The following is a 23695-nucleotide window of genomic DNA, read 5'->3' as shown; positions in this document are numbered from 1 at the left end:
TAAAGCCCATGTTCCCATGACAGCTGGTTACAGAAGATTCACAGAAGATAAAAGGGGAGTGACAGTGATTTTAAATATTTGAAGATTGGTTTTGGCATTGTTTACTCAGCCAGGACTCCAAGCTCTGGGTTCCAGGTCTGGTTGTTACTGTGGAAACCAGCTCAACATGGATGTGTGAAATGAAAGGGCTCACCAATTAAATGATTTTAAAAGTGAAATGAAACCTCAGGGAACACAACATGACAGGTTGCTCCATATTTAGGATTCTTGGTTCCGATGCTTTGCTCCAAGGGGCAGGAGACATCTGGGATGCTCTGCTTGCCTGTGGGCTCATTGCTGAGGCACTGCTGTCCTCCAGGACATCCCAAAGTGCTGAGGAGCAGCAGCTCCTGACCCATGCCCACAGGACAACCCCCAAACTGCACACTTCCAAAAACCTAGAGCAGAAATTCCTGGGCAGAGCTCTCAGAAGTAGGGCTGCAGAGCCTGAACCCTGGCGCTCACATGCTGCATGGACCAGGATTTGCTTCTGCACAGCTTTGGTGTGTCTGTTAATGGGAACTCTAATCCTCACTTCCTGCCTGCATTAATATTTGCAAAGAGCTTGGAAACCTCGCAGTACAAAGAGATGTAAAATGGTGAAAAGCATCACTCACCCCCCACCCGCTGGAGAGGAGCGAGCTAAGCTGCTGCTCAGAAGAGCCTGTCTGAGGAAATGCGGATGAAACATGAGGTCAGACCAGGATTTACCCCTCATCAGCAGTGCCAGGCCCCTGCGGGGATGAAGGAAAAATAGCCAGCAAGAGTCATCAAAAGCTGGGAAACCCCCTTGAAGCTTGCCCCTCTTCCCTATGGAAGGCAGGGACACCATGGCTGCCAGCACAGCCCCTGCACATCTGTCCCTCTCCCAGCAGCTCAGACAAGTGTCACTGCCTCTATTTTTAGAGAGGAGCATGGAGGGGATTAAGAGCCCCACAGCAGGTCACAGGGTGACAGGACAGCTGGGATGACAACACTAGTCTCTGCAACAAGAGCACAGGGCCTTAGTAGCCACTCAGGGCCCATCTGTCCTGGCCTATTCCCAGTTCCCAACAGGAATTCTGCAAACCCCATTTGCTTCAGCATCTGCCAGTGCACGAGGAGAGGGACACAGGATACTGGGCTTGCACAGGCCACAGAGGTTATTTGTCTCACCTCACAGGGGAAAGTAGATCAACGATGTGCTTGGAGGAGCTGAGGGCATGTTTGACAGCATCTATAAGGTTTTCTGTCACGCTATCCAAAGGATATTTCTTTGCTGTCCAAGCACCACTGTCATTGTTTACATAGGGCCAGAAGATGGATTTGTGTTGTTTCCTCCTGTTACACTCACTGTCCTCACTCATCACACGCCCATCAGCCCCTCGCTGTGCCGCCTGCACGTCCCAGGCTCCTGGAGTGAGTTTCCCCTCCATCAGAGAGGGATTGGGGAAGATCTGTGTGTCCCCTGTCACCAGTTATTAAACTGAACTGAACTCCAAACAACAGCAGTGAGGACGCAGCTGGTGGGTGGCAGCACCAGCAGTAGGTGGGGACCCCGTACCCCATCTCCACACTCAGTTACCAGCTTCATTAGAAGCTCAGCTCAAACTCAGAACCCTCCCAAACCTCTTCAGCAGAGGAAGAGGAGGTAGGACTGAAGCAGCAGCATCCTTGCACACGTGTACCTTTCCCCAGCCATCCCCTCATGGGAAGGGGGACAGGTCCCCAGGTCCCCCCAGCAGCCCCCTCAGACACACGCACAGCAGACCTTCCCTCCAGCTGGAGCCAGCTGCTTCAGGGGAAGAGGAACTGGCAGCCAGCGCTTTTAATTGAGTAATTTAAACATTATTGATTTTTCCTACTAGCTGGCAACAAGGCCCAAACCCTAGGCAGACCAGAAATGATTAAAAAGTAGTTTCTCCTCAGACAACTGAGATACCATTCTCCTCCCATGTGGAAGGAGCAGATGGAACCCCAAACGAGCTGCTGGGTCAGCTTTGTTCCCAGCAAGAGGAGACAAGGGGAGTGCAGGAATAAAGCTTCTTCACCTGCCTGCTCCATACAGCCAGTTAAAGGAAGATGAAGGCTTACAGATAGAGGTGAAAAATGTCCCAGCACTGCAGCACTAAAGCCAGTAACACCCTGAGCATCTCCTAACACACCAGCTTCTGTCCAGACACCGAACACGCGCTGCGCATCAGCAAGTTGCAAATCCCGTGTAGGGAAGGGCAGCAAAGCGGCACTAAAGGCTCCACAGGCTGCAGAGCCAGGACCTGCCAATCCTGCTTGCTCCCTGTAAGCATGACAGGCTCTGCAGTTCTCAAAGAGGAACGTGAAAGAGGGCAGCCAAGAGCTTTTCATGCCCCCGTGTAGGAGAGTCATGCCTTAAAATATGCTTGCAAATGTGTAAGTCCACTTGAGCAGAGGGAGCATAAGCAGGTTATACGTGCTGTGGCACTGCTCACACCCCAAGCTCAGCTGTGTTTTGACATGTGAGCAAGCCATAGGCTGGCAGCTCCTCCTCCATGTTGGAAATCAGCAGCCACATAGCCATGCTGCTCCAAAAATCTCTCTAACCTCTTTTCTCCCTGCTAAGGGAGCAACCAGCTCATGGGCAGCCTCCAGGAGAGAGGACAGTGAAGTATTTCTCTCTGCTAGAAGAGATGAACTTGTTATAAAACAGTTGCCAATGCAGTGATGAACACAGCAGCACCACGCACAGAAATTGAAGATGCACTTTAATGGCTTTGCTATTGATCTGAAGATGGTGATTTTGCTTTTGACATTGGAGCATGCAATGGGCAAGGGAAAAAGGCAGCTTGCAGGCTGCTGAGGACATCTCTCTGCACCTGCTCATGGGTTCATCGGCACCACTACATCAGGGCTGGGCTCTGCCATGTACCACATAGAACTGAAACAACCCCTGCCAGAACTGTCAGACCACTTGAGAGCCTACATCCCTGACACTGTCTCCTGAGTGCAGACCCACAGCTGTGGCACCCAGACCCCTCAGGAAGCACACCAGAACTATCTCAGGAGCAGCAGTAACTGAACAGCTTGAATCACTCCAAGAGCTGAGGTCTCTTTCTCCAAGAGGAGAAAAGAACAGAAACTCACAAAGCTGAAACCCAGTTCAGTATCAAAACAGTCCTCAAACTTCATGATACTCCAACGGAAAGGATTTGACAGTCCCTTATTTCAGCCCAGTAACCCAGAGTTTCAAGATAATGTTCTCTTTTCAATTCCTCCAGCTTCCCTGAAGAGAATAAGCATGCCAAGTGGACTAATGTATCAGGAAATCCTGACGCATTTAAATAAGAAAGCAATCAAACACTTTAATGGGGGGCCAGGAAGGAAACTATTAAAGCAATTTCAGCATGACCTTAACACCTTCCACTATTGTAGCTGAGAACATGAACACTTAGCAAGTCTGGGCAAGGGGATCAGGACACCAGCCTCCATCCCTGCCTCATGCCCTTGCACCCTCACACAGCCTTGCTGTGCTCTGTGCTAGAATGTTGGACACATCATGGTCCCCAAACCAGCTCAACCTCTCTTTTCCTCGTGGCTACTTCTAAAGACTAGTTAGCCATCATTTGGCAACAGGAGAACACAAGCTTGTGCCCAAACAATCCCCACCAGGGCAGCATTACGTACACAAGCCCCAAGTGTCCCCCAGAGGGTCCCAAGCCCATAGCAGACCTCACCAGGAGCCTCACTGCTGCCTGATAGCCACTCATCTCACGTAGTGATCACAATAAATGACTTGCACTTCCACGGTACTTTTAACAAGAGGACTTCAAAGCCCTTGTAGATGCAGAGGGCCCTGTGACACCCTTAACAAGTACATTTTTAGTCTCAGTTTTATGGATGAGGAAATTGAGACTAGTGAGGTAGAATAATTTGCCCACATGACAGAGGAAAGGACAAGCAGCCACAACGAAGGAAAAATCCAAGACCTGTCTCTCAACTCCCTGCCAAGACAGCCCTCAGGGGAGCAGCATCCCTCCCAGGGCCAAGCACAACCTGCAGAGCAGCTGGTCCCTGCCTGGGCTCCAAACCACACCCTGGAGCCCTGACCCACCCAAACACCCACCAGACCCCCGGGACACCAAGGACTTCAAGCTAAGTGAACCAGAGGGCACTTGGCAGCAATTTCACAGGAAAAGGGCTCTAATGAACAAGTACTGCAGGAAGGTTGTTTTCCTGCAGCAGCAGAACAGGGACCCAGAGGCAACGGCTCCTGCTTGTAGCTTAAACAAGTGGGTTTCCAAAGGGCAGGAACTGGACAATGGCCACTCACACACACCATCCCCCAGCACCTCCTGGGTGCAGAGAGCAGCACAGGGGACACAAAACAAGATTTTCAGAGAAAGGCTGGGGAAGAGGAGGGCAGGACAGGGGGTCCCTGGCACAGGATGCCTGTCAGCATCTCCACCTGCCCAGCTGGGGGAGGGTGTGCAGGGCTGGGCACCCCAGCCCTCCTTTGAACGGTCTCATTGATGAGCCTTGTCATCGTTCCTCAAGACTAATTTTTTTAAATTGCAAAATCTTACAGAGCTATTAACCTCAAAAGAGTTTAACATATGGCAGCGCAAGTCTCCCTCTTACCCTAATTATAAGACTTGCAGTAATGGGGCTGTCTTTTAAGTTACAGCTGCTATGCTTTTGGCTTTTCACTAACATTACATCCTATTAAGGAGCTACATTTAATGCATGCAAATTGCCAGAACACAGAGTGCTTCGGACCAGCGCGGGGCTGCATTTGAGCAACAGCAGCAATATCCCAGGGTCAGGCTCACCCTGCTGAGCACTCCCTGTGATCCATCAATCACGCTCCACTCATTAATTAACTAATTCATTAAATATCTTTATAGATGAAGGCTCATCAAGGCGGAACACTGTGTTGACAGCGACGTCCTGTCAGCACTTAGCAGTACAAGCTCCCCAAGCCCAGCCATCCCCCCCACCCCAGCCTCCCCACACTCACTGCGGCTCCTGCAGCCTTCCCTCCTCCTCAGCTTCTGGGGAAAGAATTTTGCCTGCCTGCCCACTGCCTTTTATACCCTCTCGGGCTGCCCCACAGCTGCACCCCATTGCCATCAGCCTGCCCTGCCCACCCAACTACCCCACCTGCTCCCAGTCCAATCTGCCCCACCTGTGCCCAGTCCAATCTGCCCCACCTGTGCCCAGCACTATCCCTGTCAACCTGCTGAACCCCAGAAGAAAGGAAAACTGCTGCACAGCAACAGCAGAACTCATTTGTTTTTGTGGAATAATAATAATAATAAATGTTGCAAAAAAACCCCAAAACAACCCCAAAACACATTCTTAAATAATTAATAATAAAGGCAAGGCAAGGCTGGGGGGCAGTTGGGGCTGGGGAGCAGGGGGACAAGGCTGGCTGGGGAGGGGAATGGAAAAATCTCAGCAGAGCAGCAGATTTCCCAGCCCAACAGTGAGAGGCACAGCCCTGGTGTTTTTTTTGTGCCAGACACAGCTATTAGCTGGGGGGGGCATTGCTGTAAGAACAGCAACTCTGAACTGGGCCAGGTTCTACCAGGAAAGGCTTTCTCTGGGGATTTTTGGGAAAGCCTGCCTTAGCCTGGAGTGGCATTTTCCTGCTGTACAAATGAAGCTGCGCCAGAGAGACACGAGGAGCTGCTGCAAGCAGAGCTGTGCCCACACCACCCCAGCCAAACCCACCTGGAGCACCGAGGCCACGGTGCTGCACATGTCCCCTGGGACCCCACCTCACTGTCAGCCCCCTGCCTGGTACCCTGCAGCATCACTGCAACCAGCCCCTCAATTAACAGTGTGTCCGTGAGCTGCAAGCAGAGCCAGCGGGTGCCACAGCCCTGGCTCCAGCCCAAGGACTAATGCACTTTTGCAAGCCTGGAGTCCAAGCAGACACCTGGAGCCAGAGAAGGACCCCCTGCCAGCCCACCCTGCCCTAGCCGGGTGTCACCCCATTGTTCCCAGAGCTGATGAGTTCTGGTCACCAAGGCCTCCCCCTCCCCTTTCTCCTGGCCTCCCACCCTGGAGCAGCTGGAGGAGATGCCGTGCTGCGGCAGCGTGCAGTAATGGTCACCTCTGCAGCAATTCCTGCTCCCTGAAGAAAAGCCTCCTGGCCTCGGTGCCACAAGCTGTAATACTGAAAATGGCTGTAAATTTGAGAAATTGGCACATTGCAATCCAGCAGGACAATTTTTGAATTGCTCCATGCAGCTGTGCAGTTCTGGGTGCTATGCTGCCTGCATCCTAAACCAGGAGGTAGAGCATCTCGGCAGCTGAAAAGGACAGTCTTGTTTTGGCTTTTCCTCCCTGTCTGTCCAGAACCTGCATGCTGCTTCCTGGTGACCTGTGGTGGGAGGAGGCTGGGCCAGCTGCCTGCCCGTGGGAACCCCATCCCACTTCCAGGGAGAACAGAGGGATAGGGAGAATGAGACACCCGGGCGAAAGAACACCTGACTCCGTAGTCTCCAGGCTTAAAAGCGTCTGTGTTCACACTAGGCCACAAAGCCGTTCTGCTCTTGTGCTCCAAAGAGACAAAATTCTGGAATAAGAAAAATTGTGGCAAGATGAGAAAGTGAAAAAAAACCAACCAACAAACCCAAATAGTGTCTCGTCTGCAGGAAGAGGGGGACAAAAACCAAACTTTCATTTAACAAGCCATAATGAACTCATTCATTCATCATTTCTTCTGGTGAACAAAGAGTGAGGAGGGTTTGTGGATGGTATCTGGAAGTCGGGCACCGCTCAGGAGCCAGCTTTTACTGTCGTGCGGTTCTTCTGGGAAGCCAACAAGACTGGCTCATTAAATTTGAGTATTATCTCTGTAGCTTTCTGCATTGGTTGATTAAAGTTTAATGTCCTCTTTTGTGGTTTTTCCAGCCTGTCGCAGAGCCTTGTCCCTCCCACCAGCAGCCCAGCGATCACGGGGGGCAGGTGGCCTTGGGTGGTGAGGTGGCTGGGTTTGCAGAGGTCTTGGGGAACTCCCAGGGGTTGCTGCCTTTCTCCGGGATGCTCTTCTACCTGCTCTGCCAAGTCCAGCTCCATATGGCTCCCTTGGGAAGCCTCCTGCTCTTTGTCTTGCCCAAACAACCCCCGGCTCCATGGAGAACTTTTGGCATGGACCAAGCCATGGTGCTTGAAGTGCAAACTGCCTGAGCCCTGCCTGCAGAGCCCCTTCTGTTCTTGGTGGCCATGGTAAAGCTCCCCAGTTCTGCCTGCAGATCAGGCAGGCCAGAGCACCTCCTTCTCAGTGCCCGTGTAGCTTTCCCATTTCCCCAGGGAACACCTGCAGGTGCCAAACTGTGGTGCCCGACGCGGTGCCTGGTGGGATGAAAATGCTCTTGGTGAAATTAAATGTTAAGTTTGAGTGAGCAGAATTGTACCAAGGTGTTTGCGTGTGTGTGTTGAAATGCAGAACGGCCTGAAGCTGTTTGTCTTCAGAATTTAATGAAAATGCTTTGTTTACAGCAGTGGGCTGGAAGTGTGAGCTACAGGTGCACACAGCCTAACAAACAGAGCGTGCGCCGGCATCCGCTGCCTGGGGAGCCCGCTCACGCAGACCGGGGTGAGCCCTGACAGGAGCCAGGAAAAATACAGCCTTGGCTCCTCAGTGAGCAAATTTGGTCAGCAGAGGTGATCCTCAGGATTGCAAGACTTTCTTCCAGATGTTCCCATGGGATCAGTGCACCTTGGTGTGTCCCCTGAGAAAAAGAGGGGCAGTCACCCACCCCCTGCCTCTGCCTCACCACCCGGCTTGCTGGAGCACGAGGCAGCTTGCTGCAGTTTGGGGGCTCAGACAAATGGGAATTTGGAACTGGGAGGGTGAGTGCTACCACAGAGCTCCCCGTCCTGCTGCCAGGGGGACATGTCACATCCCTGCCAAGTGCCGGGGACAGGAGCACAGCACAGCCCCATACTGCCCCAGGGGCAACGCGTACGCAGCCGTCACTTACCTGGCAAAGTTTCACTTGACCTCCTTTCTGTGGAACTACAATGCACCTTTCTTCTCTTTCCCCTTCTTTTTTTTTTTTTTCTTTTTTTTTTTTTCCCCATAAAAATCTGAAGCCATTTTCAGTATTACAGCTTTTGCTGCATAAACCTGGGGGATTTTCTTCAGGGAGCGAAAAATTGATTCCGAGGTTTCCATTAAGTCACATTAGCACAGCACGGCCACTTTGAAGGGCTGAGCTTGGCAGTGAGCACATTGTAAAGGAAATGGGGCGTTTTCAATGCCCAGCTTTGGCAGAGTTAAGCTGGAACAGCCCCATTAAGCTGCTTTTACTGTGGGGCGTGGGAGCTGGCCTCTGCAGATCTGGGTCTCTATGGCAGGGGAAAGGAAGGCACGGGGAGAAGGGGGAGTTGGCCAGAGGGTGTCCTGCACATAGGAGTCAGCTCCCTGAGCAGGAAAGCAGCCACCCAGCCCCTCCCCAGAGCATCCCCATCACTCCCTCCATCCTCAGCACTGCCCTGTAATTTCTCCTCACTGTTCCAGCCGTGACCTGCCAGCTCACTCGTGTTTTGGCTGCGCTCCGAGGGGCAGAAATTGAGGATCACACCTAGAGATGCACTGAAACAGTGATCCCCTTGCTCCGGGCTGTGCTTGCTGACTGTGTGGCACTCTCAGAGTTTCTCCAGCCTCTTCAGTGCCAGCACCCAGCTCCTGCAGCCCACATGCTTTGCAGCTTTGCAGGTGACAGAAACCCCCGAAGTGGCAGCTCCCTTGGCAGGGGGCAGGCACTGGCACGGAGCTGCCTGATTGATACTGTGATCATGTGCTTGCACCTTGGCACTGCAGTAATTGTGCTAGACAGAGCTGCTGAAATACCACCAGACACAGTATTACTCACATGAAAATGAGGCCTTAAATGTCATTATTTGTGTCATTATTAATAGCCCCTAATTGTGTTCTCTAATCATCATGAAATTATGTTAATATTAATACTCACATCAAAACTGCCTAGGGAACAAGAACTACTTTTTAAAAAAAAACCCGAGCCTACCATATGTCAGGTCCCATTAACGCAAAACACTTGCCTGGTGCATCTACAGGTTGGGCTGCCAGGAGGGGAGGTAGGGATCAGTGGGGAGGTTCTCTGCACCTCCAAGCCCTGCACCACGGCGTCCCAGGGACCCATCAGCACATCCCAAAGAACTCACATCTGGAGATCACATCGCAGCTTCCAAGGAGCTTTATTTCTTTCGGGAGCGTTTCCAATGGTCCATCAGAGGGAAAAAAGCTGGATTCTTTATTTACACATGGACATCTCAGGTGATGCAGGAACATCACAACGTTTTGTAGCGTTACTAACCTTTTGTATGTATTTTTCCGCTATTAAGTTCAGATTTTCCTTGGTTTTTTTTACCAGCATGAAAATCCACCAGAGAGGATGACACCAGCATGAGCTCACCAAAGCAATGTTTGGAAAAAAGACTTCCACAAGCACTCATTGTAATGGCTGTTGCTCAAGAGCTGAACTCTGCGGATGTTCAGAACACTTGGTATCCTGTACAATCATAATTATTGTAACAGGTCCAGCTTGACCACGGAGCCTTTTGCCACAGTACTGCTACAGCAGTGGGATGCTCACATGCAATGGGCAGCAGACTTGGCCTCCACCAGCTTCCAGTCCAGTACATGAGGTGTCCCGGGTGAAGGTGGCAGCAGGCAAAAAAAAGATTTCTGGGAAAAAAATAAAATAATGAAAATAAATCCCTTTCTCTGCGTTTTTCTGCAGTTCCATTTTCCACCCAGCCCTCCTTGCAAGTATCCAAACGCCTTCCTTAACAAACCAGAGAGGTTTCTAAGTGCCCGAACTATTATGCCTCGAGTTAAATATAACTCGCGGCACAAAAATAACCGCCGGGCAGACGTGCAGGGCGCGGGTGTGCGAGGCGGGCTCCAGCGCTCACCTCCTTCCTGGGGCTGGACACAGGGACCCGCAGGCATCAGCCAAGTGTCCCTGAGCTGGTGGTGCCGGGGAGATGTGCCAGCTCCTGCCGTGCCCAAAGGAGGCCGGCGCAACCTTTCCCGGCTGCTGCGGGCTAGAGATGCTCCCCCAGGGCCGGGTTGCGCATCCCGCGGGATGCAGCTGAACCTGGGGCCGGCGGGGCGGGGATGGGGCGGGGATGGAGCTGCCCACGCACCCCCGGGGGCCCCCGGTCCCGCTGCCTGCGGGTGGGGGAAGAGGAAGTTTGCGAAGGTATTTAACACTTTTCTGTGAATGGTTTTTCCATAAAATATTAATGCCGTATATATAATCTAATTGATTCCTTAGGGCAATAACCTCTGACAAAACGGCCCTGATTAGGAGATAATTGAGTGTGTTGAATTGCGTCCTAAGAGAGCTTAATGTTGACAAGGTCCATTATCTGGTGATAATGACCCCCTTTTGTCAGGTGCTCGGGCCATTAGGGGAGACTTGGGGGGATAAATCCTTCCTGAACTCTTTTGTCCAATTACTCGGGTCGCTTTGCAAATCAAAGCTGGTGTTTGCAGCCCGGGAGGGCGTCAGGAGCAGCAGGCAGGGGCTCCTCTGCCCCAGAGATGGGATGAGTTGGGATGGGCGGGACGGGAAGGCCGGCATGCTGCCCTCGCCTCCTCAGCCAGCTGCCTGCTAATGAACAGATCCCGGGTCATTTGCGGGGAAAGGATAATACCTCATTAGGATAATGCTCCATTTCAGAAACAGGCTTCTCCTTGCTCCTTCTCCGCCCGTAATAAGTTACTGCCAAGTACCGGGACTACTGCACCTGCTGTAAGAGTGTGCTCGGCCTTGGCATGTCGAGTGCGAGAGGGCAGCTAAATATATGCCTGTCACTCTGTAACTCAGGAATTCGGGATTGAGACGTTGTGTCCCAGTGTCTGGCTCAGAATGAAGCCGAGGGGTAGGAAATGGAAGCTCCTCCACCCACAAGTGTCCTTGAGAAGTATCCATGAGCCATACCCAGGACATCTTTCCGGCTGGGTTCATATTTCCCCATACAAACCCTTCACCTGGAGTGTGCTAAAGTGTCTTGTTATAATTTGGGATAACTTGGGATTGCACATTTTCTGGGAGGATGCAGGGGGAACAGGAAAAAGGAATGGGAAGCCTGGGAGCTGGTCCTGGGTCCTATGGATGAGTCTGGTTCTCCCCACAGAGAAATGCTCCCTCTGTGCTCCCTCCCAGGTGTGCACATGTATGGACACTCAAAAAAGCATTAATGTAAACCACCATTGATTTCAATTTATATTAATACACTGTGCAGTGAACTGAGGTGGCCGATTCACAATCCTCATCAGGTTTCAGTGTGCTGGGTAAATCAGATCCCTTGGTTCACCATCGTTTAATTATAAGCAAATTGTAAGTGAATTAAGATGAATCGAATTAGAACCACTCCAATACTGAATAAAAGCATCCACCAAGGAGTCTGTAAAGGTTTAACTAATCTACTTCGAGAAGTAATTGGGATGCATTGCCCTGCACATCCCTGTCTGGCCAAGTGCTGAGCAGGAGCAGGAGCCTGAGCCTGGTGCCAGGCAGGAGGGCAGGAGCACGGCCTGGGCAAGGAGCAAAGAGAACCATCAGCCTCAGCAGCTCCTGAGCTTCCAGCCACCGGGCAGGGCAGCAGGGCTGGCTGGGTTAGGGAGCAGCGAGAGCATCGCCAGTGAGGCTGGAAGTGAGGGGGAAGAGGAGCTGGAGCAGCCTGATGAGGCACAAATTGGAAGCCGGGGTGGATCTGTCTTCTTTTTTTTTCCCTCCTGGGAGAGTGTCATTTGTACAAATTGCCCGTCCGTGCCAGCTTGGGAGAGACCTCACAAGGGAAACCTGGAGCCTTCCCTGCTTTTCATGTGAGCGGATGCCCCTTTTATTTCTGAGCAAGGAGTAAGTGGAGAAGAAAGGAGTCCCTGTCAGCCTCCAGGAGACAAATTGCTTCCTGCAGCCTGAGGTGGCTCAGCTCTAACAACCACCCGTTCCCAGAGGTGAGCCGAGGTGCCCCCGCGCCCGCCAGCCTCCCCACCCCCAGCAACTGCCGCCTTTTAAATTGAGCCCCAGATAAGTAACTAACTATCCTTTTCATTTTTATCTGGCCAGAATGATTTACTGGGCCGCCGTGTGAAAGTGCGCGGGACTCCGCTGCTCAGGCGGCAGGAAATACCGCTGCCTAAATGAAATGACCCCGCGGCTGCCCGGGGTTAAAGATACCTGCACTGCTCTTGTTCGCTGCCTCCTCTACATCAGATGGGCTGTTATCTCCCCGTGTGCCCTTCTCTGCCGGGGGGGGGCTGGGCAGAAGGGGCCACCAGAGCATCGCAAGCCATAAAGTTATTAGAACAGCAGAGGCAACAAAGCAGCCCTGATTCCCCGCTGCTCTGACATTTCCAAAGGGTGAGAGGTAAAAAAGCAGGAAGGATCTCATGCTATATCAAAAACACAGGCCAGGGCTTTTCGGTTTCTGCTGGAGCTCTCAAAGCAACTAATTAAACGGGAGGGACAAATCCACAAAGCAAACTTCCAGCCAGCAAATAAAAGCCTGGACCAGTGGGGGAGTGGGAAGGACACCAGCTTTTCTTCCATGAGCCTCCTTCTTTCAGGGAAAGTGGGGAGCAGGGCTTGTCGCAACCAAACACCTCCATTCCAAGCCTCTAATAATTGCCCCAAATTGCAAGTGCAGAGGCTGGGAGCCAAACCACACAGGCCAGGAGCCAAACCCCACGGGAAGGTGCAATCAAGGCAGAATTGCCCCAGCCAGGGGCACATCCCTGGCTGCTTCCCATCCCTTATTTCCCCCTGGAACCCCAGCTTGCTGGCACTGTGGGCTCTGTGTCCTTATGGATCCTGGAGACAGCTGGGGATGCAATTCATGCAGAGACCTGCACCCACATCCCTTGGGGCTCACAGGTCACTACTTTGCTGGAACTGGGGCTCATGCCCATCTGCCCATGTTCCTCTGGGAACATCCGTGGGCTCCTGGGGTGGAGCAGGCACCCCTCAGCCCTGCTCATTACCTGCTCTGGCTTAATGAAGCAGCTTCTGCATGGCTCCACTCAGCCACAGCCCCCAGTTCTCTCTTCCCGGTCCTGCGCTGTTCTTCTCCCATTATAAATGTTGCGTCTCTGGCCTGATGTCACATTTCCTACTGGATTGGGTGGTTAATTAAAATCATAATTAAAATTGATCTCCTCTTTAGCATGCACCTGCTCTGCTGCTCCCATCCTGGCATTTAATTATCCACTGAAGATGTCAAGCCTGACAGGCAAGAATGAGACCCTGGCTGGAAAAAAGGGGTTGAGAAAAGGGGTAGGAGGCTGAGAGGGGGCAGAAGGCCTCTCTGCTCCCCTTGCCTTACTTTTTTTGGGTTATTAATGGAATTCTCAAAGTTGTTTCTGGTTCTTAAAGTGCATCTGCTTCCTCCTCTGTGCATGATAGGCAATAAAGCTGCCAAAATGCATTTTTGGGGCCATTATAAATGAGAAGTTTTATTTCCCTGTACTTTTAAAGTCTCTCACTGATGGATGAAGGTTCAGTGGGATTCAGGAAATAATGAAATCTGACATCAAACATCCCCACCAGCTTCACTGCTCCCATGATGGCTCCTCAGGGAGGTGGTAGGGTTTGTACACACCCAGGAGTTCCTGGGCAGGGTTTGCATCTCCAGGGCTTCACAGCTGTGGAACTCTCAGCTCAGCCACACTGCCTGATGTCAATGAGGTTGCTCATCTAATGAAGAGCAAAGAGGAGCAGCCCTTTAAACCTCCCTCCCAAAGTGCTGCTGGTAACAGCTTCTCATCATTCATCCCCAGCCAGGGACGGGGGGAAACAGCAGCAGCGCTCTTGCCTGGCTCAGGGAGAGATGATGGGGAAACAATACCTCGAGGTGTAGTTGCCCTTACATTTTTATGGCTACTTACATGGCCGAGGCCATCAAATGCCAGATACAGAGACCTTTACATGGTGAGAAGCAAAGCTGAGGCTGAAGCTTTATCGCAGCCGTGCTCCCCCTGTGTCAGCACTCTTTGGGAATATTCTGTGTGTTGAAGGAGGGGAACACCTGGATCCTGCAGACCCATGGGAGCAGAGTCATCTTTGCGGGAATAAACTGCAACACGTGGCCAGGGACTGAAAAACAGACATGTCGGCTTCAGGATTTGTGGAGACCTTTAACAGTAACCCCTTCAATTTAAATAATATATTAAAAAGCCCCAAACCAGCCAGTAATAGCCATTTGACTACCCCTTAGACAGAGGGTTCCATTAATCATAAACAAGGCAGTAGAACATTATGAAGAAAAATACAGAGGCATTAATAGCCAGACACCAATACAGCATCCCATTGGGGAAGGTTATTTACAAGGCTCTATTGTTATTAATCCCACTGGGAACAACCCTGAGCTGCTGGAGAGCTGCAGTGGCTGCAGAATGGAGCCGGGGTGAGTTGCTTCCAGCCAGCCAAGAATATCAGCCAAGGTTGCAGCTCCAATCTCACCTCGGAGCAGGATTATTCTGCCAGATCCCAGGATGCTTCATTCGTGCAAATTCTCAGGGATTTTAATGAGATTTTGCATTCATCAGCCAGAGAGAAATGAAGCAAGGTCGGCATTGCCACGTGCTCCAGAGCACCCAGCAGCAGGAACAACCCAGAGCAAAGTGCTGCTCATGGAATGGGGAAAACCAAAGGCATGGGTGAAAAATGCAGCCCAAATAAACATTTGTTGTTTGATTTCTAATCACACAATTAGGTAAATGTACCATATTAGTAGTCAAGAGCCTGGAGTTTTCAGTAAAGAGTCCCTCAAGTAAATAAACATTTTCAAGCAATTGCATTATTGGGCTGAGATTTGAAAAAAATGAAGTGTTAAGAATTGTGCAGGATTACACCAGAAAGCAAGAGGGAGAAGCCAAACCAACCTGAAAAAGTCAGAAAAATGAAACTAGGGAGCTGGCAGATTCTTCAGGGAGATGGTTTAGTCTCAGAGTGTGGCTCCAGGAGACAGGCACTGCACCACGAAGGCTGGTGGGCTCCTCTCAGCCCATCAATCCAGTCTGGACTTCCCTCTGTAAGGGAATTTTCTCTTTGCTTGCTATTGGAAAGTGGAAAACCACTTCCCTATAGTTCCTTCAACATGCTGCCACTGTGGCTGCACCAGAGCAAGGTCAGCTCCCAGGTAGGGAGGCCAGAGCATCCATGGGGCTCTTGGTGGCTGCCCCCAAACTCAGCATCCTCTTGGGTGCTGGGGAGCAGCTTCCCTGGCCAGCAGCCCCCCATCCTGCAGCTCCCATATGGAGCTGGCTGTGGATTGGGCAGGCAGACTGCCTGTGTGAGGAGCTAAATATTCATTGAGTAATTAGGCAGTGCAGATTAGTGGTATGAAAAGACAATTCTGTCTAATTATAAGAGATACCAGCTTGAAGATGCCACACAAGGATGTCAGTTGCAATGGAAGTACAGAATATAAATAAATATATATGTGTAAAACCAAACAAAAGCCTATCAAAACAACTGAGAACAAAACTCAATCCCTGCATTACATTTGATAATTAAATATTTATCAGAGGAGGGGAAGTAAAATGCATTTGCTGTTTTGGGCTTGTTACAATCTTTCTTTTAAAAATCCTTTGCAATTAGGTTCTTCCTTCCTGGGAGATGAGAATGCTGAAATAGTCTTCAAGTCCATCTCGAACAAATTGCAGAATATTTTCTCTCTCTCCTCTGATTGGTATGTGCGTAAGTGGTTCAAGGAACTTTCTTCAGCTTAGATCTTCCTGCTGAGTGTCCTTAATGACAGGTTGCTATGGGTTCTGTGTGATGGAGGAATCATGTTGCTAATGCTTAACATTAACCCAGGGATTTCCGATGTATGGCTTCCTATATTCCCTTTATCCTTCATAAGGGCTACACAGAGATGCATCTGAGCACGACAAATTAATCTAAGCTCCTTCTAGGCAGTTTTTGGGCTGAGGTCCACCTTCACTGCTCACCTGATTTCAGGAATCCTTATTCAGGACACCACTCTGCTAACATCCATGGTATTATCCCTCACTTTGGAATCATGGCACTGGCTGGAAGAGCCGAGAGCATTGGGCTGACAGATGCACCAAGATCTTCCCACAATGTCCAGTGCAAGTGCAGGCCTAGACTTCATTCTCCAAGGACAGTGTGGCAGAAACAGCTGCCCAGGGACATGAGCTCCTTCAGCACTGGGAGCCTGGGCCCAGGGGTGCCAGAGCTCCAGGACAGCTCCTGCTGTCCGCTCCAGGCTCTAACAACCAGGAGGTGAAGTGCTTTTATGAAATTTCACATTTGAGATAATTGCATTAAGGTAATTGCCACTACAGCATTATTTCCCATTCCTCAGAGAGGATGAGAGGAAGGCTGAGTGCATTGTGCCTGCGTTAGCAGATTAATAATTACAGCCCTTTGGAGCAGCACTAGTTTGTATAGATTCACAGCTGCCAGGTCATTATGAGGCAAACTGGAAGATACCCTATAGGAGCAATATACAGCAGGCTGCACTGTTTGTTTCTGCTGCTGCTCAGTTCTGGGTTTTCTACACTTTCATCACATTCACAGCTTGTTAGAAACAGAAAATATTCACTACCTGAAGAAAGTGAGAGCTGGAACTGTGTAGAACAGCAAGGGACCCCCGGGGGTTCCCTGGCTCCTGCCTTCAGAAGGAAACGCTCCGTCCATCACTTGGCCCTGCTGGATGGCAGCCCCATCCCTGGGAGGCTCAGGCTGCCTCAGAGCACCCCACGATGGAGAGGATGGAGAGGAGATCTGCTGAGCTCTTCCTCTGCTGCTGCTGTTTCCGCAGTCACTGACAAACTATCTAGGAGAGGGAGCAGAATGCTCCTATCGCCTATCAAAAAAGATGCATAATTTCGAGAAGCTGGACAAAATTCCCAGAGTGAGTTAATTCAACATTACAACAAAGATAATGCAGAAACTCTGATGATCCTGTTGCAGGAAAGAATGTCAGGTCTGTATCCTGTCTAGTAAAGTGCATTCCCTGCCACAGGTACAGACAGCATAGCTGGAATTCACAACAAACCAGGACAGTGACAATATGCAGAGGAAACCACTCTCTTTAACTCTGCTGCCTGATTAGAGTGAACTGAAAAGTAAAAGCATAAATTGTGAGGAAAAAATTAGATTGATAAATTGATTTCAATTTTCACAATCTGGGATGTAACACAGCAAAGAGTTCATTTGAAAGGAAAGGACTGTCTTCCCTAATGGTGTCTCTTTCATATATTGATTTATGTCTATATAAAGCATAGCACCTAATTTAGGACACAGTAAAACAATATTATATTTCTTCTGCAAAGCACCTTAAGGGATTTAACACAGAATTTAGTGTAACACAAGTACCTGTTATTCACAGGTGATGCAGCCAGTAGAGCAGAGCCTGGAGAGGACCCAGGTTGTTTTGGGAGGGTAGGAAGTACAAGGATGGATCCACAAATACCCCAGAGAGGAAGAACAGGGACCAGAGGCAACCTGCTTCCAACAGCTCCCAGGCTGTTAGGGAAGGCTACACAGGGCAGCAAGTGAGGTGATGCCAAAGTGCTGACAGGGCTGGGAAAGGGCACCAGGGCCTCCCAAGGGGCACCTCTGGGGGTCCCTCATTGCCACCACCCCCGCTGCCCAGCTCCACTGCACAGCTCGGGACCAGCCATCCTCAGGGGGAGCCTGTGGCTCCAGCTCTGAGCTCACCAAGTCCTGGCAGAGCCTCATGGCCTGACCTCTGAGCATCAGAAATTATATTCCAACCTCTCTACAAGACCCAGAGGAGTACCAGGAGCGAACACCTCCAACCACTCCGTGAGGGAAGGAGGATGACAGCTACATCTGTAATACTCAGCAGAGGAGAGGAGACCACTTTCTCTCACTCTTTTTTTTTTTTTTTTCCCCTTCTTTACAAATGCAATTATAGTGCTGAACATTATTTGGCTTTGCCTCGGCAGCTGTGGCTGTCCTGCAGCATGCTCCAGCCAAATTACATTTCAGAAATGACATTTCTACTCACAGCAGCGCAGCCCAGCTCCCCTCTGAACGGGAAGGGACGTAATGGCTTTAGCATTTGTTCTTCCAAACAAGAAGGATTTGTTCTCGCAGAGACACGACCAAGGCAGGAGGAGAAGGGCAGCAGGCTCTGCCTTGCTGCTCTCCAGCCCAGCCAGATCGCCCGTGGCTGCAGGGCTGGCTCAGCAGCCCCCCTTGCCAAAGCACAGCTGACCTGGCCCTCTAATCTATTCATTCCCATTCAGATTTCTCTATCTCCTTACCTATCCATCAAGGCTAATTACTCCAAACTCATTATCTTAGCATCTGATGCCCTCTAACCACACTCTCACTGTTACCAGAATGCTCCCAAACTTCCCAGCGTGGCAGGCTGAAGTGGCACTGTCCTCACCAAGCAGCAGACTTGCTCCTGGGGGAACCTTGCCTGGCTCGTATTTAAGCAAAACTGTGTTGTCAAAGATGATTTTGCAAATTATCATCTTCCAAAGAGCTGTGCAGCATCAGGGCACATGTAGTGAGGTCTTTGCCATGCTCACCATTAAATTACCTTTCCCTGCTGCCAGGCTAATTGCTAACCCTTGGCAGGAAAAAAAAAAAAAATGCTGCCAACGTTTTTTCTTTGCTGTCAAAACAAAAAATCTCTAAACAAACCCTAAATCCCAACCTGTGTTTCCAGCAGTGTTTCATCTTTCCGCTGCTGTTCTCCTGAGATTTGTGCCTCCAGGTCTGCAGCATCCATCCCGTGCTCTTGCCTGTTGAAGTGGCAAGGGCTTGTCAATGCACGGAAACTTCATTGATTTACTGGAAGATGCAGGATCACGCTGCTGCAGCTGAGCTGCTCCCCGTGCTCCATGGCCAGATAAGGAGCAATTCCTCTAGGATGGGCAGAGCCCAGTCAGGCACTGCCAACAGAGCAGGACTGGAGCATCCTGTGGAAAGAAGAGGGCAGAGGAGAGGCAGGGTGAATGCCCTGAGCTGAAACAGGGTGCGATTGCATCTTCAGCTCCATCTCAACAGCCTCAGACAGCTCTGCTGTCCCTGGGAGGGGGACAGGGGCTTCTCTGTGGCTTCTCCTGCTCTGCAAACACTTCTGCTGCCCAGCAGCAGATACTGCAGGGGTCTGGATGTCTTGAAGCAGCAGGACTTGGGGAAAAGTATATGTTGGTTTGTTTTTATAGCTCATTGCAACCTTCAGGTGCACTGGTAGCATTAAGCAAAAAGGAGCAGGATGTAAATTGCTGTCTGTATTGCAGCATAATGAAGTATTATGTTTCCCTTGTTGCTGCATTTCATTGTGCAGAATCAGGAAAGGGAATTGGCCCGACACAAGCTCCCACTTTACTCCAAATGCTGTGGAAATGAGAAAAGAATCACAAAACTCCTTTTCTTTCCAGGCTGGGGGTTTGGTTGGTGGTTTAGTCCTGGGAGCTCAGACTGCCTGAGATCCCCAGGGAGCTCGGGCACAGCACGGGGAGGGAGGGCAGATGCCTGATGAGCTGGAGAAGGAGCACAAGGATAAGCAGTGCTGAGGCACCAGCGGGGGTGCATCCCTGCCCTGGCAGACAGCAGCCCCTCCAAGCACTGGGGGGTCAGAAAACTGGAGCACTAATACCAGCAAAGATGTGATTGATGCTGTCATCCTTTGGGGTGTGGTTCAAATGACAAGAAAGAATGAAACCCTCGAATTTAACCTCATTTCAGCTTGCAGGCTCCCTGCAAAGCTGCTCGGCTCCCATCCCTCCACAGCTCCCATTCCACCCCCAGCTCCAGCTTCTCCTCCCCATCAGGCTGTGTGGGCAGGTGGTCCCACACCCCAGGGGGGAAGCAGCCCCCCACCTTTCCCAAGTCCCAATTCACCTTTGTGTAAGAAATGCACAGGCATCCTGGGTGTTGCTCCTCACCCTTCCAAGAGTCTGAAGTGGTAGAAGAAAAGCACCCTGAGGTCCTGCAATGAGAAATCTGAGTAGCAGCTTTATCCTCTTTTTGCTGAACTTATCAGGAAAACTCCTGTCGAGTTTGACAGGAGGTAGATAAAATGCATTATTGTTACCGTTACACCTAAACAGGGGGCAATTTGGTAAAATTAATCTGCACTGAGTCCCATCCCTGTGTAGGGAATGAGTCAGGTGAGCAGCTCCAGCCCTGGGCTTCCAGCAATCCCTGCCTCTGTAACATAAACAGAGAACTGGAGAGGAAATGTCATCTCAGCGAGTTCATTCCTGAATTGCGTTTGATGAAATACTCTTTATAAACCCTGAAACCGCCTGAAGCCATTCACTTGAAAAAAAGGTAACATTCCTCCTAGGAAGCAAGCAATTAGCAACACAATTAGTGTTCTAAGAGGCAGCGATAAATAACTCGATCCTTTCGTGGGGAGGGACAGCGATGACAGTTCTCAGTTCCCTGTACTGACAGCAGAGGAAACAGCCCATGAAACCCGTGATTTGTGGGGAATGGGGATCCATCAGCTCCCCGTGTAAGGATCCCAGCCCCCTTGGAGCACCCAGGCTCGGGGCACAGGGTCCAGGACTACGCTGGGGTAACGGCCTCTGAGCCGGGTGGTTTCCTGCGTGAGCACCACGGGGACTTGTGCAGCTCCCTCCCACCCCGCACACTTTTCCTCTTGCCAACAAACTCCTGTCCCGCGGCCAAGCAGAAGCCAGCCCTTCCAGACCTCCCAAGGAAATGCAGGCTGAGGGGGGAGAAAGCCAATGTTTGCAACAAATTAAGATGTAGCTCGTGCAGCAGCAGCTTGGGACCTTCCCGGGGTCATGTTTGAGCTAAGCCATTTGTATCTGCCCTCTCCTCTGTCTATGCATTCATTTCCTTTTCCCAAGCTTCCATCCTTCCCAGCCCTTTCCAAAACAGGAGAGTGAAAAATACAGATTTTGCCCCCTTAACTACTTTCATCTGAAATTAGAGCTCACCTTGGCTGACCCTGCTGTGGCTGAAGCTCAGCAGTTTCTGTATCGAATCCTTCCTGTAAAATTTATTAGATGGTGCAGCATTACCCTCATAAAAATGCAATAAATGGCCCTGTTTGCATTTTATGCCATAATGACTCTAACCTAGTGGCATTCTTAGAAAGCCCTCTTTAGAAACAAAGGGGGAGAAAAAAAATATCTAACAGAAACCTTTGGATAATTAGATTGTTGGAGTGCAGGAACCTTTAAAATTATTTCAAATCAAAGGAAACCCTGACTTTATAACAGGGTTTAACAGCGCTGGGTACAGCTGCAAAACTCCACAGCCTTGCAACCTTGCAAGGTCTCCTTTGCACCCTGTGTGCACTAATGATTGTCAGAGGAGGGTTTCCATGCCTTTCCATGGATTTGCCCATTTATTCCAGAAAGCTGGCAGGTCCCAGGAAGGTCTCCTTTCCTTACAGTATCCCTCTGTCCTGGGCTGCATCTTGCACCACATCGTTGAGACAGAGGGATACCTTTGTGTGTTCCAAGTGGTGTGTGTGTGGTTATTAAATAGTTCTTGGATTTATTTTGCCTCATTTTCTTTGCTGAGCCTGAGTTTGCCCAGTGCCTCCTGAAATTTAGCGACAAGAAAGGACAGTATATTTCCTCCTGCCTGGATTATATATGCAATAAAAAAATGTTTGTCACGCTGATTTAAAAAGAGATGTTGCGTTACTTACAAAATATTTAGCCCTGTGTGAAAGGAGTCAAATTTTACTGCATTTGAAATAAATGGAGTAGTGCAGTATATTCTGCAGGAGGTAGACTGACTTCCAACCACTTGTCTTTCCATAAATAACAGCAAGAACCAGAGAAGGGATGAACAACAACTCTGCCCCAGCCTCAGCCCAGCGCAGGAACTGGGATGGCTTTGCTGAGCACTGAGCTCTGCTGTTTACCTGCCCTGGCAGCCACTTCACCTGCTCGCTTCTAAACATTATGGCTTAATTACATTTTAGAAAAGCAGCACTTGAGAAATACAGAGCTTGCTGCTTCCGTCAGGATGTGCATTTACTCACCCTCAGCCCTTCACTGGCTAAAGCAATTTTATCTCTACTTGACTTCATGGAGCAAAGTTACAAAGCAAGATGTAAAGCCATAGGGAAGGAGGAAAAAAGCACAGCAGGAAAGGGAGAGGAGAAGAACCTTGCACTGGAGGCTGCCACGGAGCATCCATGGACCTAGTGCTCAAGCCCTGCCAGGCTATGGGGGGAACACATGCACTGGGCTTCTGCCAGTTCTCAGCCCCTCACTGCACCTGCCTCGGAGGAGGGGAGCACAGGGCAGAGGTTCCAGCGGGTCTGTTCAGTCCCTGGTCATTCCCTGAAGTACAGCACAGTCTTGGTAAAGCCAGGCCCTGCAAGCCAAGGACCACGTGAGAACAGCCAGCCCCAAACACAGCTCCCTGCCTGGGTTTCTCTCTGCCTTCCTGGGGCAGAGCTCCTGTCCTGTGATTTGCTGGGTTGGTACGTGGAAATGAAAACAGAGAGAGCAGGAAAACAACAGCTCACTGCTCTGCAAGGCCGGTACTCCTGACACCAAACAGAAATGAAAATGTTAATGGCAAACACCCAAAGCAAACGTATTCCATATGCAAAGGATGGCCATAGGCTGACAAACACAAACGTTGCCTTAGCTACAGAGGGAGGGAGAGCAAAAACGCTGCAGCAGAGAAGGCAGCAGATGTGCTCCCTGCCGAGCACAGTGCAGCTCCATGGGCTCTCCCAGCCAGGAGCAGCACACCATGAATCCTGCTGGTCCTGTTTCCTACCTATAGACCTCAACACCTGGAAAGAGGTTAGTACAAGGCAAAGGAGCCCAGACCCCTCAGCCACCTCCAGTGCCAGGGACCAGCATTTCCCCCCGAAAGGTGCTTTCCAGCATGGGAGGGAGAAAAACATCCAAGAGAAATATCTGTTAGCTCAGGGCACTCACCCCCCCCAGAATCACCATCTCCTTCAGAGGAGGCATGCCATAAATTCCTCCTGTAAAAGTTCTGGAGTTGGAGTGGGAGGTAGAGACTAATGACTTAAAAATAATATCCAGAACTGCCTCAGGAGCACAGACCACCTTGTCAGAGAGCCCAGGGGACACTGGTCCCTTGGGATCACTGCTCCCCCAGCCCTGCTGCTGCAGAGCTTAGAGCACTTCATCTTTTACAGCTGTAGCTCATGGTTCTGGGGGTTTTAACAGCAGCTGCGGTTCCCCCCTCCATGCGCCTTCGTTGCCACAGATGAGGAGATGTGGTGAGCAGGGACTTGAGAAACCTGGACTCAGTTCAACCCTCTGCTCTTCACAGCTCTGCTGTAAAACCACCACCATGTCGTTTGGCCGAGCCCCAGCTCGCAGAGGCCAACCTCACTCCCAGCCACCAAACACAGCCCTGGGGCTCTCCCCGCTTTCCTGAGATGCAGATGATGCTTTCTGAAATTCCTGAAGGCTTTTCTCTTGTTTGCCCCCCCCTCCTTTCCCCCCCCCCAGACTTGCTGCATTCCTGCAAAAACAGGCAATTTTCACACTTCTTGGGCTTCACCACAAGCATTCCTTTGAGCTCCATCTGTGAGCCTTAATTAGTGAATTTACTGACAGAAACTTTATTAATGCAGCATTTAGCCCTGCTGGCAGCATCTTGCGCCCTTCGAAGCATCCTGCTCAGCAAAACACCAGCTCAGGGGGAGCCGGGAC

This window comes from Apus apus, chromosome 22 (genome assembly GCF_020740795.1).
Source record: "Apus apus isolate bApuApu2 chromosome 22, bApuApu2.pri.cur, whole genome shotgun sequence".
In the NCBI taxonomy this organism is placed as follows: domain Eukaryota; kingdom Metazoa; phylum Chordata; class Aves; order Apodiformes; family Apodidae; genus Apus; species Apus apus.
This window is presented reverse-complemented; position numbering follows the sequence as displayed.